The sequence below is a fragment of the Bactrocera neohumeralis genome, chromosome 6 (genome assembly GCF_024586455.1).
Source record: "Bactrocera neohumeralis isolate Rockhampton chromosome 6, APGP_CSIRO_Bneo_wtdbg2-racon-allhic-juicebox.fasta_v2, whole genome shotgun sequence".
In the NCBI taxonomy this organism is placed as follows: domain Eukaryota; kingdom Metazoa; phylum Arthropoda; class Insecta; order Diptera; family Tephritidae; genus Bactrocera; species Bactrocera neohumeralis.
Genome location: NC_065923.1, coordinates 40,466,201 through 40,483,842, shown reverse-complemented (window position 1 = coordinate 40,483,842; position 17,642 = coordinate 40,466,201). Strand labels below are relative to the sequence as shown.

Genomic DNA, 17,642 nt, shown 5'->3' with positions numbered 1-17,642 from the left:
AAAATGGTGCAGGTTTGAAAAAAGAGTTTCGTATTCTCCGTTTTTGCGTGGTTCGGAATTTTTTAAAAATAAAAAAAAATTCTTTCGAAAGCTCTTCGTAGTGCGAAAGAAAGCTCTGTATGAAATTTCAGGTGAATCGGTTGAGTGTAACTTTAGATATCATGCACACCGTTTCTAGAAAAGTAGTTAGGAGAAAAATGAGCTTAAAGTTTGAGAACTAGTCGCGCGCAGTCGGAGTCGGAGACGGAGTCACAAAATGAGCTGTAACTCGAAAAATAATTTGAATTTCGAAAAATCCTCTTAGGGACATTTTCTTGAAGCGTTATATACGTACATAGATGTATATACATACATTATATGCAAAAAAATCTATTTTTTCAAATTTCTAAACCAGAATACCGCCTTAAGCCCGTGTAATCATTCAAGCAAGTTTGAAAAATGTGTAGTTTTGAGAAAAAGCGAGTTTGAGGAGTGAGCTGATTGAACTGACCGGCTACACTTTAGATATTTCTAACTTAAAAATTATTTGAGATAACGATTTAAAGGTATAACTAATATTTAGTAATATAAAAAAAATATTTTTAGAACGATTTACTTTCAGTTTAATATTTAGCCTTGTATTTCTGCCACAATATTTTGTTGTGTCATGAAAAAACGCAATAATCAAATTTTCTATAATTAACCTCTCTCATTATATCAAATAAATTCGAAAAGGAAAAAATAAAGTAAACTGACTGCAGATAAATATTGGATATTTGAGTTGACTTGTCAACTTTGTGCAACAACAACACACAACGCTGCCACTTATGGAATATTTGATAAATTCTTATTTTTCATTTGTGTTTTTAGTTTTATTTAACTTAATTCTAAGAATATACTAAATGGCTGTGGTGAAATTAATTATTCAATGGTTATGTAAATAACCACGTGACAATCGAACTTGACTATTTTTATGCAATATAGTTGTCAACAAAATAAATGGAACAGCAATGTTTGAGTGCCATAGCTTTGATCGATTTGAGGCAAACATTCTGGTGGCACGACTTGTAATCATAACGAAAATACAGAGAAACTCAAATGTCAACAATTAGCGCTGAGCAAGCGGAGGGAAATGGAACAAATAAATTACGAAGGTATTGAAAATCTAATAACGAAAAGAAAGAAATCCAGGCCAAACATGCCAGCGGCATGAAGTAATTGCAATTAGCCGAGTTGACGTTCGTGTTGAACCTGAGCCGGGCGCCTTTGTTCATTGAGCCAGTATCGAATCGAAAAGTACATTCACTATGAAAACAAGAGAAAAATGAAAAACAAAAATGCATTTGTTGTTGTTATTCGGAGCCGGTGATTTCGCAAAACTTAGACAAATGCCAGCTCAGGCCCACAAGCCACTCGATCAACACGTCAAAAGCCAGACTTTCATAAGCATTTGCTGCAGATCGGCCAAACCGCGTTTTACATACTCGTACATACACACGCACACACACATCTCATTTGTGTAGGTATTTACATGAACTCAATCTGCTGGCATGCATAAATAGTCGGAGAATTGATTAGCAATCGCCGGCTGAAAAGCTGGCGCGCTCGTCGAGTTGAGGAAAATGAAATGCGCTTGTATGCGTGTGTGTTGTTATTTACACCCATTTGGATCAAATATCTGGCAGCATCGTAACCATTTGTGTGGATTTGTTGATTAACTGATCTTTTGATTTGCACGTACCCAGCGATATCGACACACATACCTATGCACCGCTTACATAGGAAAGTACATAGGTATGGTATATGGTACATACATGTATGTACATGCATTTGTAGCGTGTGTGCTCAATAAATATTTGTGCTTTCTTCATGCTTCATTCAATAAAAAATGCATCATATAATGAAAGTATTTCAGTTTTGATTGATTTGTAGCAGAAATACTGGGTTGCATTCCAATTTGCCTGCTAGCCTGCATTGCTACAGAATTTTTTACAGCATAATTAAAAATTCTAACATGCAAAAATTATTTGTTTATAAAAATTTACCTTTTTTTATAAAAAAAAAAAAAAAGAAAAATGTAGCTAATATAACCTTTACAGGTGCATTTCTTTTAGTAACTATGTGTTCAGTTTATATATATAGTAATGCAATCCGACCTTAAGCAGTAATCCATGTCAAATTTCGTGAAGATACATTGTCAAATGTAAAAGTTTTCCATACAAGCCCTTGATTCCGATCGTTTGATTTATATGGCAGCTATATGCTATAGTAAGCCGATCTGAACAATTTCTTTTGATATAATATTATTCCTATGAACAATAACTCATACCAAATTTCGTGAAGATACATCATCAAATGAGGAAGTTTACCATGCTATCATTTGATTCCAATCATTCCGTTTGTATGGCAGCTATATGCTATAGTTCACCGATATGAACAATTTCTTCGGAGATTACATACATTGTTGCCTTAGAAAATAATCTATACCAAATTTCGTGAAGATACATTGTCAAATGTAAAAGTTTTATATACAAGAACTTGATTCCGATCGTTCAGTTTGTATGGCAGCTATATGCTATAGTAAGTCGATCTGAACAATTTCTTCGGAGATTGCATTGTTGCCTTAAAAAATGACCTGTGTCAACTTTTGTGAAGATACATTGTCAAATGTGAAAGTTTTCCATACAAGAACTTGATTCCGATCGTTCCGTTTGTATGGCAGCTATATGTTATAGTCCTCCGATATCGGCAGTTCCGACAAATGAGCAGCTTCTTGAAGAGAAAATGACGTTTGCAAAATTTCAAAACGGTATCGTAAAAACTGATGGACTAGTTCGTATATATGCAGACAGACGGACGGACAGACAGACAGACAGACGGACATGGCTAAATCGACTCAGCTCAACATACTGATCATTTATATATATACTTTATAGGGTCTCCGACGCTTCCTTCCGGGTGTTACAAACTTCGTGACAAACTTAATATACCCTGTTCAGGGTATAATAAAAACGAATATATTCAAACCTTTGTACATATATCACAATGGAAAGTTGAAAATTTAGAAATCGTAAACATTAGACTGACTAATTATTTTTATAATAAAACATTTTGTCAAAAAAAAAGTATAGGTCCAATATTTTGCCACGAAGAACGCAACAAAAAATGTTTTGTACAAAAAAAAAATGTTAACGTAAATTTTGGATTTAATTACTTTTCCGGATGACGTCTGTCGTTTTACTCACACAAATTTTATATTTGATTTTGTGATGAAAATTAAGCAATATCGCCGATACATAATGTTGATACCAAAAATAACCAAAAATTCCAAAAATAAACGAAATCGTGCGTGTCCGTCCGAGACCTTTTACAGTAAATATTTTGAGCAATGATAAGTTTATCACTCAGATTTTCTACCAAAAGTCAAATCTCTCAATACCCTAGAGAATCTCTACGGATTTCAGATTCAGATTAACTTCAGTATGATTCCTCCAGCAATAACTAAATTAAACGGGGCAATGATTGAAGTTAATATTTGAGTTTTGTTAGTATACTGAAAATTGAAATTTTCAGATATCTCTTTCTTTTAACAAAAGAGATAATTTTTTTAGTATATTTTCTATTTCTTTTGACTATTGATTTCAGTTGAATCAAATAAGTAAATTCTATGCAATATTTGCATGAACTGCTGTGCGGAGGAGATAAGCTAAACGAATGATTGAACGAATGTGGTGAACAAAAGAGCAAATAATATTTCAGCAACAAATGAATGGCGTATTGATTGAATGAAAGCATAAGTACAGAATAATGCGCTTTGGGTGAATCTTTATATTGCAGCATTTACTAGGCGACATTTTGCACAGTGTCTCCTAAAGATATTTTCTTATAATTATTTATCAAACTCCCATATTCCTACATCGCAATATTGCGAAAAGGGTTTCAGAGGCTGCTTGTCATGTATGCACATATGTAGATTATACGGCTTGGTTTAAACTGGTTTTCAATTAAAAGTGTGGTTGGAGGTTTTCCTTTTTTTGTGTGGTTAGTAAGGAAATTTTTTTGGAGATACATATGACCGTCGTAACATATGCCAAATTCAAAATAATCATTATGTTTAAATTAGTATGTGGTTATGTTGACAGAACCAGAACAGAGAATTAAAAAACGTTTTTGAAAGCGTAAGATTTTTTTTCGCCACCAACCAATATCGTGCCGCAGGGGGATTACTTTTTTGTAGAATAAATTTTTTAAAATTAATAAGAAATATTCAGCTATTTTTTCTCATAGTTTTGAAAACCCATTCGAAAGAGGTCGAAATGTGAGTTTGACAATTCCTGGCCGACAGGGGTAATACCGAAAATTTCGAAAAAGTTGGAAGGGTTATTAAGGACCGACAAAGTTTGGTTTTGCAAGATTCGACTATAAGAACAAGATCGGCCGAGCTATTTTGAATAAAATTAACGATTGGAATTTAAGTGTGCTCTGCCCAATCCACAAAAAGTGATACCCACCAAACTGCGCCAACCACCGTGGGATAAGCCTCCTCAACATTTTTGGAGCGTATTGTGTGAAAGTTAAATCCCACCGTCAACAAACTGATTGGACCTTATTAGTGTAGACTTGACAAATCAACAACGGACCAGATATTCACCATGCGCAAAGTTTTGGAAAATACCCGTGAAAGGAGAATCGACACACACCAATTCTTCGTCGATTTGATTTCGACAGCACGAAAAGGAGCTGCCTTTATGCCGCGATGTCTGAATTTGGTATCCCCCCAAAAAAAAACGGCCTAAACTGACGTTGAGCAACACCAAAAGCTCCGCCAGGATCGGGAAGGACTTCTCCGAGCCGTTCGATACCAAACGAGGTTTCAGACAAGGCGACTCCCTATCGTGCGACTTCTTCAATCTGCAGCTGGAGAAAATAATTCGAGTTGCAGAACTGAAACGAGCAGGTACAATCTTTTATAAGAGTGTACAACTGCTGGCGTATGCCGATGATATTGATATCATCGGCCTCAACACCCGCGCCATTAGTTCTGCTTTCTCCAGACTGGACAAGGAAGCAAAGCAAATGGTTCTCACGTCACTGTTGACAGTCATAACTTTGAAGTGGTAGATAATTTCGTCTATCATGGAACCAGTGTAAACATCACCTACAATATCAGCCTGGAAATCCAACGCAGGATAACTCTTGCCAACAGGTGCTACTACAGACTGAGTAGGCAATTGAGAAGTAAAGTCCTCTCTAGGCGAACAAAAACCAAACTGTATAAGTCACTCATTATTCCCGTCCTGCTATATGGTGCAGAGGCTTGGAAGATGACAACAACTGATGAGTCGACGTTGCGAGTTTTCAAGAGAAAAGTTCTGCGAAAGATTTATGGTCCTTTGAGCGTTGGCCAAGGCGAATATCGCATTCGACGGAACGATGAACTGTACGAGATATACCATGTCATTCACAAAGTTCAGCGAATTAAGAGACAGCGACTACGTTTTTTCCATTTTTCGAATAAAATATTCGTTAGCTTTTGAGTTGTAGAAAGCAAAACCGAAAATTGTACGTATTTATTCCGGCACAGGGTGGTACTTTCGCATAATTATAAAATAGATCTGAATTTCGAATGGAAAACATTTACGAATCGAGATACAGGATAGGGCCCCAGCTCTGAGAATATTCGACGAGGTATCCGCCGGGAGAAGCAGGGGAACTGGAAGAGTCCACTCCATTGGAAAAACCTGGTGGAGAAGGACCTGCATTCGCTTGGAATATCGTAGTATCACGTAGCGAAAAGAAGAAACGACTGGCGCACTGTTGTTAACTCTACGCCAATAAAGAATAAGAAGTACATATCGTCACCTGAAATGCAAAATAACGTAACAACATTTTCGGAAATTTACAGTGGCATGAATGAAACATGAAATAAAATGGAACATGAGTGAAACAAGATTTTAATATTGGTTAAAACTGGTTTATATCTGACCGCAGAACCTGAAAATGTTGAACATATGTAATATTATGTAATATTATTATTGTTGAAGTAGTGAAGCGTAATCAATAAGACACTCAATTTCGAATTTTTTGATGATACGTTATTTTGCATTTCAGGTGACGATATGTATATTAGGTTTTACTCGACCAAATTTCAATCAAATTTGATACATAACATTTCCACGCCTACTTTACATTTATTTAAATTTAATCTGATTATTTCACTTTCCAGTAATCATATCAAATCCCACTGAATGTATTGCGAGACAACTTTGCACGAATAGTGCCTTTAAATTGTGCCACCTTACGACCAACGAATTTACAATATCGGACTAAAACTGGGCCTTTTTACCCAGACTAAAATATCGTTTAGCCTGCGAGACATATTATTGAAATTTGGAAAGAATCCTTTCTTGATAATAGCATGTCCGTGTGCCAAAAATGGGTTGAATCTAACGAATAACGAATTGAATTCTCTCACAAAATATTTTTAAGTAAAGTTCTGCCAACACCTGAAAGTATTTCCCCAAGCTACTGGATGAAGGAGAATTATCGAACAATAAGACTTCACTCGGTTGGCGGGTTTTCCACTCTTCCAGCATTTCATATATCGGGTTTATGGTATGAAGTGTGGTCAGCGACAGGTTGAGGACCTTGTTTCGGTATTTTACTGCTGTTGAACTTAAATAACAAATTAAAACTAAGGGAATCAGCCTCTCAAGAGAACTATATAATTTTTGCAATGCAAACAAAGGTCCCGCCTAAACACACTTTTACAATTTCTTTCAAAAACAAAGTTTAGAAAACATATTTTATTACGATTAATTAGCTGCTCATGCATATGAACGACTTCCTAACAGCGAACGCAGTTTTTGAGTCAAAAAATTTAAATAGAGCAACGCGTTTTCACCCACAACAAATTTGTAGGTAGCAAACTTTGAATATAATTATACTCAGGCACATACATATGGTACATATTCACTTACAGTTCAGTTCATATTTAACCTGCCGCTATGGCGTCAATGACGCCAGTATGTATGAATAATAACAACAAATAGGTGAAAAGCCCAAAACATTAGGGTAGCAAATAGGGCGTTAAGCCTGAAACAGCAAAAGTGGGTACTGCCAACTTCCACCAGGCCACAATAATGACCATAATTTGCATAACAAAACTACATTGAACGAACACGTTCCAGCGAGAGCGCACAAACTACTTGCAATAGCAACAAAAACAATATTTTGCACATTAATAACTTGGATGCCACCAATGAATGCCACCAGCAGGCATTTGTTGCGTTCCACGCCAACACGATTATCGCAGATGCCACTACTTTTGTTTTGCTAATGCCAATTTGAATAACTGAAGACAAAAACACGGCGCACACACATTCATAGCTGCATCCTTTTTAAAATGGATAATAGTGAAGTTTTACGTCAATCATTGTTTGTGCGTTTTTTGTTTTTGTTCATCCGTTTTCCCTTGTTGTTTCTGCTGCTGACGGCCAACACTCACCAACGCAATTTTTCATGGAATTTCTCTATTTTAATGGAATAAAATACGTGTAAAGGAAATCATGTCAAAAACACACTACCTTATATAAGAAATAATTGAAAAATACATGTATGTATATAAATAGTTACCAGCGGCCATCGCCCCGTTTACAATACATCTAAATCACCAACAAAAAGTTTACAGCTTCGAGCTTTAATAGTAATCGGATCGAGAACTTTCTTATGCTTGTATGTATGTACTAATTTCTAGATACGACTTGCGAGTCCTTTTTTAGACGAACCTTTTTGCATCGCAATTAATATCTACAGGCATCTCTGAGCCAAGTATATATGTATATACATATGTACATTTTTTCTTTAATTCTAGCAAACTTCCCAATTATTTTTAGAATATGTCGAAACTAGCTGGTTATGCAACGTATACGAAACAAGGTTTCACACAAGGCGACTGCCTATCGTGCGACTTTTTAATATACTGCTGGAGAAAATAATTCGAGCTGCAGAGCTAAATAGAGAAGGTACAATCTTCTACAAGAGAGTACAACTGCTGGCGTATCCCGATGACATCGATATCATTGGCCATAACAACCGCGCCGTTAGTTCTGCTTTCTTCAGGTTAGACAAAGAAGCTAAGCAAACGGGTCTGGTAGTGAACGAGGGCAAGACGATATATCTCCTGTCATCAAACAAACAGTCGTCGCACTCGCGACTTGGCTCCTACATCACTGTTGACAGTCATAATTTTAAAGTCGTAGAAAATTTCGTCTATCTTGGAACCAGCATGAACACCAACAACAATGTCACCCTCGAAATCCATGCAGAATAACACTTACCAACAGGTGCTACTTCGGATTGAGTAGGCAATTGAGAAGTAAAGTCCTCTCTCGACGAACAAAGATCAAACACTACAAGTCACCCATCATCACCGTCCTACTCTATGGCGCACAAGCATGGACGATGACATTTGAAGAGTCAACAACACAAGTTTTCGATAGAAAGGTTCTGCGGAAGATTTATGGTCCTTTGCGCATTCGTAACAGCGAATACAGTCTATGGAGCGTTGATCTGTATGAGATATACGATGGTCATGTAGTAGTTCAACGAATTAAGAGACATCGGCTAGGTCATGTCGCCCGAATAGTTGAAAACAGTCCAGCTCTGAGAATATTCGAAGCAGTACCCGCGGGGAGAAGCAGATGAAGAGCAAGAGCTCCCTCCGTTTTTGAAGTAGTGTAAAATAAATATTTCATTCAAAATAAGTCTAAATTTCGGCGTTTATTACTTACAAGCGAAAATTCGGTTGAGCTCTGAAAATAGCAAGAAGTTGCTTTGGGTCCGATTCGCAGAATACGGATGCGGAAGTGATTCGAAATTATGTTACCTTGATGAAACAACACTTTCTTTTTCTTCCAGCATCATTCGGATAAAGCTATACTCGTACAAAAGCGTTTTTGATATCGACACTTGTCTTTTTCTTCACAAGAAGCTAATTATTTGTCGACATCAATTTTTTAGCAGCAAGGCTAAATGGTATGAATCTGCTTTCGAGCTACTGCTTAAGGATAATACAATTAAGTGGTACACCGATGGCTCGAAAACGTCGGAAGGAATTGGTGCAGAAGTCGCAGAACCACGCAACGAACTCTCCATACTTATGGGAAATTTTCCGAGCATATACCAAGCAGAGGTCTTTGCTATAAGTCGGTGGTAGAGATAAACCTCCAAGGCAACTATAGCAAAGAACGTATAGTCAACTTAGCGACAGTCAAGCGGCACTTAAAGCGATCTCTGCGCACGAGTACAAATCGTTACTGGTGCAGGAGTGTATAGAACGGCTAAACAATTGTAACCAAGTGCACCTTATCTGGATGCCCGATCACAAAGGTATAGTCGGGAATGAACTGGATCTCAACCTTTTATTGCGGTTGGTTCCTATACCGTAAAGAAGCTGCTCCGCAAGTATGAAGGTGTGGGCAAGTAGATATACATATTGACAACAACTCCAAGGCATGCGCCATGTCAACTTACTAATGGAAGGTTACAACCTTAGCAGGTTTAAATATGTAATCAACTTCCCAAGGGACAAACTCCGGCTACTTGTCGCTTTCTACACTGACCAATGCAAGCTCAAGAAGATAATATGGGCCTAGTTTCTTGTGCAAATTGCCGGTTCTGCGGCATGGAGCCTAAAACTCCAGAACACCTACTAATTGACTGCAGAGCTGTCTGTAGACACAGGAAAAAGTCCCTTGGATCCAGGTTTCCGAATGGGGATCACATCACCTCAATAGCACGTAGCAATATTGGAATTTATCAATATGCTGGGGCTAAGTGAGTCGTTTTGACTTAGGAGAGGGCACAATAGACCTTTGGTGCAATCCTCATTTATTTTTCTATTTATATGCTATACACATGTATTTTATAGGTTCGCTGTAATTACGAAACATATTTCAAGACAATCGCGTAAAAAATTCAATCAAAACGTTTTCATTTCAAAAAATTACAGAAATACATAATTTTAATTTTAAGCAACGATATTAGATAGAAATGAAAATGAAAAAGTAAATGTGAAAGAAAGTGAAATTTCATTAGAGACACGCACACTGACCAACAGGTATTTGGTATTTGTTATTACTATCGGGTAGGGCCATGCAAACCATCAGTTCGCTAATGACATAGCGTATGGCATAATTCACATTTGCTATTTTTAATGCACGATCGATGTTTGCGAAAAACTCAAACGCAGATATACCTAGCAAAAGCTATACTATGAAGGTAGCTGCATGCAACATGTGTATGTATGCAATCAATAGAATTAACATTCTATTTTGGATCAAAAAGCAACTGAGACCAGTAAGCACCTCCACCATTGACGATAATTTATAAAATAGGTTAATGGTAACATTGAAAGAGAGTTGCTGAAAACACATAATTTATTTTTAAATGCACGTAGATATGTATATATTATATTTTTATATCAGCTTTAGTCCATTAGAATCGCATTAGACTTTTCAAAAGCCGATTCCATATACTCTTGCACTCACACATGCATATACATATATACAGACTTGGAGGAAGGACGATAAAAGCGCAGCCATAGTGAATATTGATTAAAATTGTTGCTGGCGAAAAGCAGCGAGCTAAGCGTGCAAGAAAGTAAAAGGCAAATTGATTGCGACATTTCGCACAGCAACTTCCAGAAAGCCACCACAACACTTTCTAAGAGAGCGAAGCAGCGAAGGTTGCGAATGGTGGACAATACCCGTTCAATGACAAGCAATTCGCCTTACCATGGCAAGGTCGCCATCATTCATGTTTTCACTCGCGTAACATAACCTTTCAATTTTATCGCAGCAACAGGACGTCGCTATGACTAAAAGCAGTTAAGAAAACATGTCGATGGCGCTACAAATATTATATATTTGTGCATAATATATAAGTATGTATATATGTACATTCATTATGCACTTAAGCATATAACGTATGTAAGTATATTATGGTATGATTGTTATTCCTACGTAAATGCGTAATTGGTGCAAATTTCCTGCTTACCAAGGCGACGATGAGTGTCCCATTGTAATTAATTCCCGTTAAATAACCACCTTATTGTGTAGTATTTGCCAAGAAATGTCGATATTTACCTGGAAGAAAAGAAAAAAAAAATTATTACGAAATGTTTAAAAATAGACGGTAAGTTGGCAAATGTAGTCGCAAGAATGTAATCTATAATATTTGCAAAAGAATGATTGTGGTGCGTATGCAGCCTACAGTTAGTTGCTTCACCTTAATCGATCACTTTAGGGGGAGGGGAAAACATTGCACGCTGGAAAAGAGAGCGCTTATGTGCGTTATGAGCAAAAAAGGAAAAACTCTTGATGAATTTGCTGAAATAATGCTCTCTATGCAACAAAAAGAGACCCATCTTGTGTCAACAAAAAGATACCAAGAAAACCGAGATCACGTAAAACCGATATTAGTATTGACAAAACCATAGTACGGAAGAGCAAAGCCGAACCTTTTAAGTCAGTCAGAGAAAATATGATCGAAGTTAATGACGAATACGGTATGGACGTGTCCAGAAAGCTTATAGAAAGACGGCTCAACGAACCCCAACTTTTCCCACGAATTGACAGGAAGAAATCACTCCTGTTAAAATCACAACTCACATCAAAACACGACTCTCATTTTCAGCACAATTTTAGAGACCGGTGCTTTGGAGCGACGAAACCAAGATAAATTGGATGGGTCTAGATGGAAAAACATGTATACGTCGTCTACAAGGTCAAGTTCTTAACCCAAAACCGTACCAAAAACAAAAACTATTAAGCACGGCGGTGGAAGTAACATGGTCTGGCGCGGGTTCTCATGGCATGGCGTCGGGCCAATTGGTCTAATAAGGGGTAAAACTGGGCAATTGTGCATAACAATTGTGCAGACAAATATTCGAAGCACACCGCAAAGGTGGTAAATCATTGGCACGACAATGAAAAAGTTTGAATATTGGTTTGGCCTGCGCAAAGCCCGGATCTGAATTAAATAGAAAATTTATGGAATGATGTCAAGACCAAAATAGTAAGCAAAAAACTCAAAATTTTTAATGATTTATGGGCTGGAGTTTTGGAAGGGTTGATCTTCCATTTCAAAGGAACGATGTCCAAAACTTGTGGACAACATGCAGAGAAATGTGAAAATGTGTGGGAGGTAGGTTAAAAATGGTGGATATAATACAAAATACTAACGAAATGTGCAATCTAATGCTATTTTTTAATAATTTTTATACATTTTTGTATCGTTTTGTGAACACTTTTTCAGATTGTGCTATTTTTTCAACTAAAAATTCAAGCTACGCACGGCAAAGATTATTCTTATATACCGTTACTATGAAATTGTAATATCTGCAAGGTATATGCTGCACAGAAACACTTTAAGAAAAATCTTGTAAGGTTTTTATACTTTTTTTGAACGGAAGTGAATTTGCAAGCTAAATCCAGAAGCTTTAGTTAATACAGTTTCCGTGGTGGATGGATGTCGGACACGTACTTAAACGAAAATGCAACGTGAACGAATGCGTGTTGCGTACAGTAACAAATAACTGTGGAACATAAAGTAGCCTGCTAAAATATACATTCCACAAATAGTCCATTCATTATAGTAAGTTCACCTCGGAATTCGATATACCCATTTATAGTATACCCTACCATATGTAGGTTTTGGGACAACTTTATGGTGTCAATATACAAGTATTTACAGACATATAAATTCCGAATTCCGAGATTCTTACCTAATTTAAGCTTAAATGACTGGACTACAAGGAAATTGTTCGTAAGTCAGCAGAAAGGCAGAAGGAGGTAATAGAAAACTGGCATTGAAGGTTTAAGACTTTTCGAAAAAATATTTTCATAATTTTATATTTATTTAAAAATTTTACCATACATTACATTTTATAAAAATATAAAATTATGGAAATATTTTGAAAAAGTAAAAAAAAAATGGTTTAGTTCCACCTAAAAATATATTTCCCAGAGGGTCAAGTTCTAGTTGATATCCTATATATACTATAGTCAACTAGAATGCAAAACTACGTAGTATCATCAAAAAAAAAATCGAAAATCATTGTCAGATATAATAACCAATATATGACCATTTTATAACCAAAACTCAGTTCCACAGTTAATGTCGCAGATTATGGGGTGGTTTTTGTGGCTACAATATTACAAAACAAATTAAATAATGTAATACTGATTTCTACTTGTACACACACTTTTGTTAGCAACTGTACATTACTTTGGTGGAGCGAAATTATACTGTTGCTTTTCACTGGTTTGGCATATCACAAAAAAAATGATGTTATATTTTCTTTCCTTGCTTTTGCATTGCAAATAACAAACAGCAACAAAACCATTAGGTGCGCAACTGGGTATGTATACGCACAGTTTAAACAATAAAAATCACATATTTAAGCCATAAGTGGACTAAACGCTGCCACAAGTTTAAAATTCAATTAGGAGCAAAGCAACACAGCAGTCGATGTATGTACATAATAAAGTTGCGAGTTATGTCCGCAGGGAAGTTAGCAACGTAAAGCAACGCATGCGGATGCCCAGCAGGAAATTGAAGTGGTTGCAGAAATGCAAGGGAAAATGCACCAATTCGATGTGGTTATGATATATAGGAGGAAGGGCAGGAAGAAATATCTTCTGTCATCAAACAAACAGTCGTCGCACTCGCGACTTGGCTCCCACGTCACTGTTGACTGTCATAACTTCGAAGTTGTAGATAATTTCGTCTATCTTGGAACCAGCATTAACACCAACAACAATAACTCTTGCCATCAGCTGCTTCTTCCGACTGAGTAGGCAATTGAAAGGCAAAGTTCTCTCTCGACGAACAAAGTCACTCATCATGCCCGTCCTGCTATATGGTGCAGAGGCATGGACGATGACAATATCTGATGAGTCGGCGTTACGAGTTTTCGAGAGAAGCGTCTGTCGAAGATTTATGGTCCTTTGTGTATTGGCAAAGGCGAATACCGGGATTCGATGGAACAATGAACTATACGAGATATACCATGTCATTGAAAAAGTTCAGCGAATTAAGAGACAGCGACTACGCTGCCAAAGGCATGTCATCCGAATGGATGAAAACACCCCAGCTCTGAGAATATTCGACGAGGTATCCGGCGGGGGAAGCAGGGGAACTGGAAGAGTCCACTCCGTTGGAAAGACCTGGTGGAGAAGGACCTGGCTGCACTTGGCATCTACAATTGGCGCCATACAGCGAAAACAATTCAATATTATTCGAGGTTAATATTCTTAGAGAATATACCTTCCATATCTTAAAAAGTTTTTGAATTACAGCTTTCTAAAGTGTAGCCGCTCAGGATCTGAGTTTATCTTTGAACTATTTTTTCTCGAAAAAGACAAATGATCCGATCATGTGAAAAATATAATTACATGTTCTATAGAAGAATCTTTCAAAATCACTAAAAGCTGAAATTTATTAAAAAAATCGTAAAAATCGTAAAATCTCGTCTTTGAAATAACACAAAATTATACACACAAGATATTCCAAATAGACAGATTGCAACGGAAACTAATAAACTTTGTTAAAAAACAAGCTCATTTGAAACACTCTATACTCTACTCTATAATTTCCCACTGGGTCTAATACTATTAACAAAACACACTTTATTGAATCGGCTATTGTTGCTGTTCGGGAAGTAGGGCTGGATGATACGCGGTGTTCGGGTGTGAGCTTTGTGCTGGTCGGTCGTTTGGCTTGTTGACGCAGTCGGTTCATAGCTAACTAGCGGAAGAGGAAGGAAATACGTAGCGCGTATGTAAGTTGGTTCAGGGGCGTGATTGGAAAGCGAAGCAATGAATGGATTACACATTACAATTCAAAGTGGTGAGGGAGATGTCAGGCGAAGTGTTTATGGTGCAAACAAGTTAATAATTTCCAGTTATGTAGATGCGTGCGCGGTAAAATGTATTAATACGGATACAAATTTCTCAATAAAAGAGAAAGAGAAATTGATAATGACATATAGGTTGGGGCTAACGTAAGCAGAACGGATAAATGATAACCGATGAAAAGTAATTTTATTAAGAGGATTTGCTTTCTTCGGCAGCAAACAGGAAGACGGCAAGTGAAAGGTGCGTTCCGAGAGTATGTAGTCGCGTTCTGGTAGGTAGAGTGTGCGGTCTCATCGGGCTAATATTGTGACATACCACTGGTGCTTACGACTCTGCACTTATATGATTAAAAATAAGAAAAAATGTTAACTTGCGTGGCACTGAAGCTATAATACAGATGCATTTTTTATAGGATACAAGTATGTGAAAAGATGATTGCTGAATCAGTTTGAATGACAGCCATATTCTATGCTGCTCGAATCTGAACAATCTGTGCAGAGAGTGTAGTGTGGCTTTGGAAAATAATCCTTGCAAAACTTTCTGAAGATATCTTGTCAAATCATAGAGTTTTCAATACAAGGACTGGATTTCTGAACGATCATAATATGCTATAGTGGTCCGATATCAGCGGTTTCGACAAATGTGTAGCTTCTTGAGGGGAAAAAGTTTGTGTGCGAAACATCAGCGCGTTATCTCAAAAACTGAGAGGCTCTATGGGCTCTTGAAAAGATCAAAGAAGATCCGACGTTTTCGAGCCAAATTTTGTTCAGCGGTGAGGCCCATTTCAGGATTTGGGACGAAGAGGACCCTGAAGAGATTCAAGAGCTGCATTTCATCTAGAAAAAAAAAACGGTTAGGTGTAGTTTTTGGGCCGTTGGAATCATCGGTCTATATTTCTTCAAAAATGATGCCTGTGAGTACGTAACCGGCAATGACGACCGTTATCGCGCCATGAGAACTGATTATTTGATGCCTGAAATTGAAGCTCGTGAGCTCGGCGACGCTTGGTTTCAACAAGACAGTACCACTCCCCACACATTACACTTCGGTGAGAAGATTATTTCACGTTTTGAGCCGGTCGATTAGCCACCGAGAGCGTGTGATATCACATCATTATTCTTTTTCCTGTGGAGATATGTAAAGACTAAAGTCTATGCGGACGATACCGCTTCGATTCAGACTTTGCAACAAAGCATCACGCCTGTCATTCGCCAGTGACCAGTCGAAGTGCTCGAACGAGTCATCGGAAATTGGACTCAACGGATGGACCATCTGAGACGTAGCCGCGGCCAATATTTGAAAGAGATAATCTTCAAAAAGTAAGTGCCAAAAAATGTTCTTTCGAATCATAATAAATTTAAATTTTCTGTGCTTTTTTCTTTAAAATAGTAGGGAACCTCGAAATGGACGGTTTACACTTTGTCATCTATAAAAATGAAAATATCAGCACAAAACTATAAAATCAAGGTTGATTTATGAAATGTATAAATAAATAGTGATTCAATAAAATAATTAAGACATTAGTATAAATATATCACTTCGTTTGCATATATATATGGATATAGACTGTCAGTTTACTAGACTCTCATGCAAATATTTACATTTGTATATGTAACAGTACTGTAAATATATACTAATTGCAGCTGATTTATTTTAATACATTTCTCATAAATTATAATTAGACATTTGCGTATGAAAAACTTTCCTAGCATTAAATTACATTACATACTATCGCGCTATATTCCTATATATTTAGCTCTAAACATTTCGAACGTAGAATTCTATTACACGATTTTCACATCAACTGGCAGTTGATAGTTAAACGTCAAACAAGTATAAATATGTATGTAAACAAAAAACAGCACGACTAGTATAACTATAAACAAATAGAATTTAATAATGCTTTTTTTGTAAGCACCTCTAACAGGTTTATTTATAGTTTTCGAACAAATAATAATATGTTATGGCGAAATTGTGGGAAACTTGGCATTGCATAAATGTTTACTTAACCTAACCTAAACAAGTGCTTAAGCATTGCCTATGTCTAATGTGAAGTACGAAGGTTAAAAAGCATGTAGTAAGGAGAGAAAGTCTCCTTAATCAATGAGAAGTTCAAAACGTATTGAACCCTAAGGATTGAAAAAAAAATTGTGTAATCATCTTCCCCATTAGAGTTAGACGCATTAATCAAAACAAAGATAATTTAAATTACGTTTAATATTAAAATTAAATCATCGCCGTTACCACGTGTTCAAACGGTTACTAAGCGAGCTATTTTCATACCTTTTCTATCAAATTTGCAAATTTGGCATTTTGAATGTCATACTGGTGATAAACAAACGTTAATTTCCGTTGCACTGAAACTACATATAATACCCTTCACAAATACAAAAGACGCCATACAAGAGTTTAATTTTGATCCGTCGGCTTGTATGGCTGCCATATGCTATAGTGGTCCGATCTAAACAATTTTTAGGGAGATTGAACGCCTTGCCTTAAGGGGGGATAGCCTGCTTTAGAAGCTTCAAAAAATCGATTTTCTTTTTAAACCTCTTAAAAAATAATCTAAGAATATGTCGCCAAAGTTATAGATGCGAATTCGAAATATTTTCGAAGCTACAAGGGAAATAGTGACCTAGCGTCTAGCAGATACATATGTATGTATGTAAGTATATGAGCGCTTGGGCAGAAAGCGAAAGCTTTGACGCGCGATTTCTCGGTTTCTCGGCGGGCAGGATAGAA

General features: G+C 36.8%; 1 protein-coding gene and 1 long non-coding RNA gene across 4 annotated transcripts in view; one reads left to right on the top strand and one right to left on the bottom strand.

The window, feature by feature from the left end:
- Positions 1-17,642, bottom strand: part of LOC126763571 (homeodomain-interacting protein kinase 2) — a 109,454-nt gene that overhangs the window by 10,866 nt on the left and 80,946 nt on the right.
- On the top strand, positions 14,796-16,384 carry LOC126763596 (uncharacterized). Of its 3 annotated transcripts, none has more exons than XR_007667637.1 (3): positions 14,796-14,892; positions 14,956-16,219; positions 16,290-16,384. It is a non-coding gene; the product is annotated as an uncharacterized LOC126763596 (long non-coding RNA). The 3 variants fall into 3 exon arrangements; XR_007667638.1 differs by having other exon boundaries at positions 14,824-15,046; positions 15,116-16,219; XR_007667636.1 differs by having other exon boundaries at positions 14,824-15,140; positions 15,313-16,219.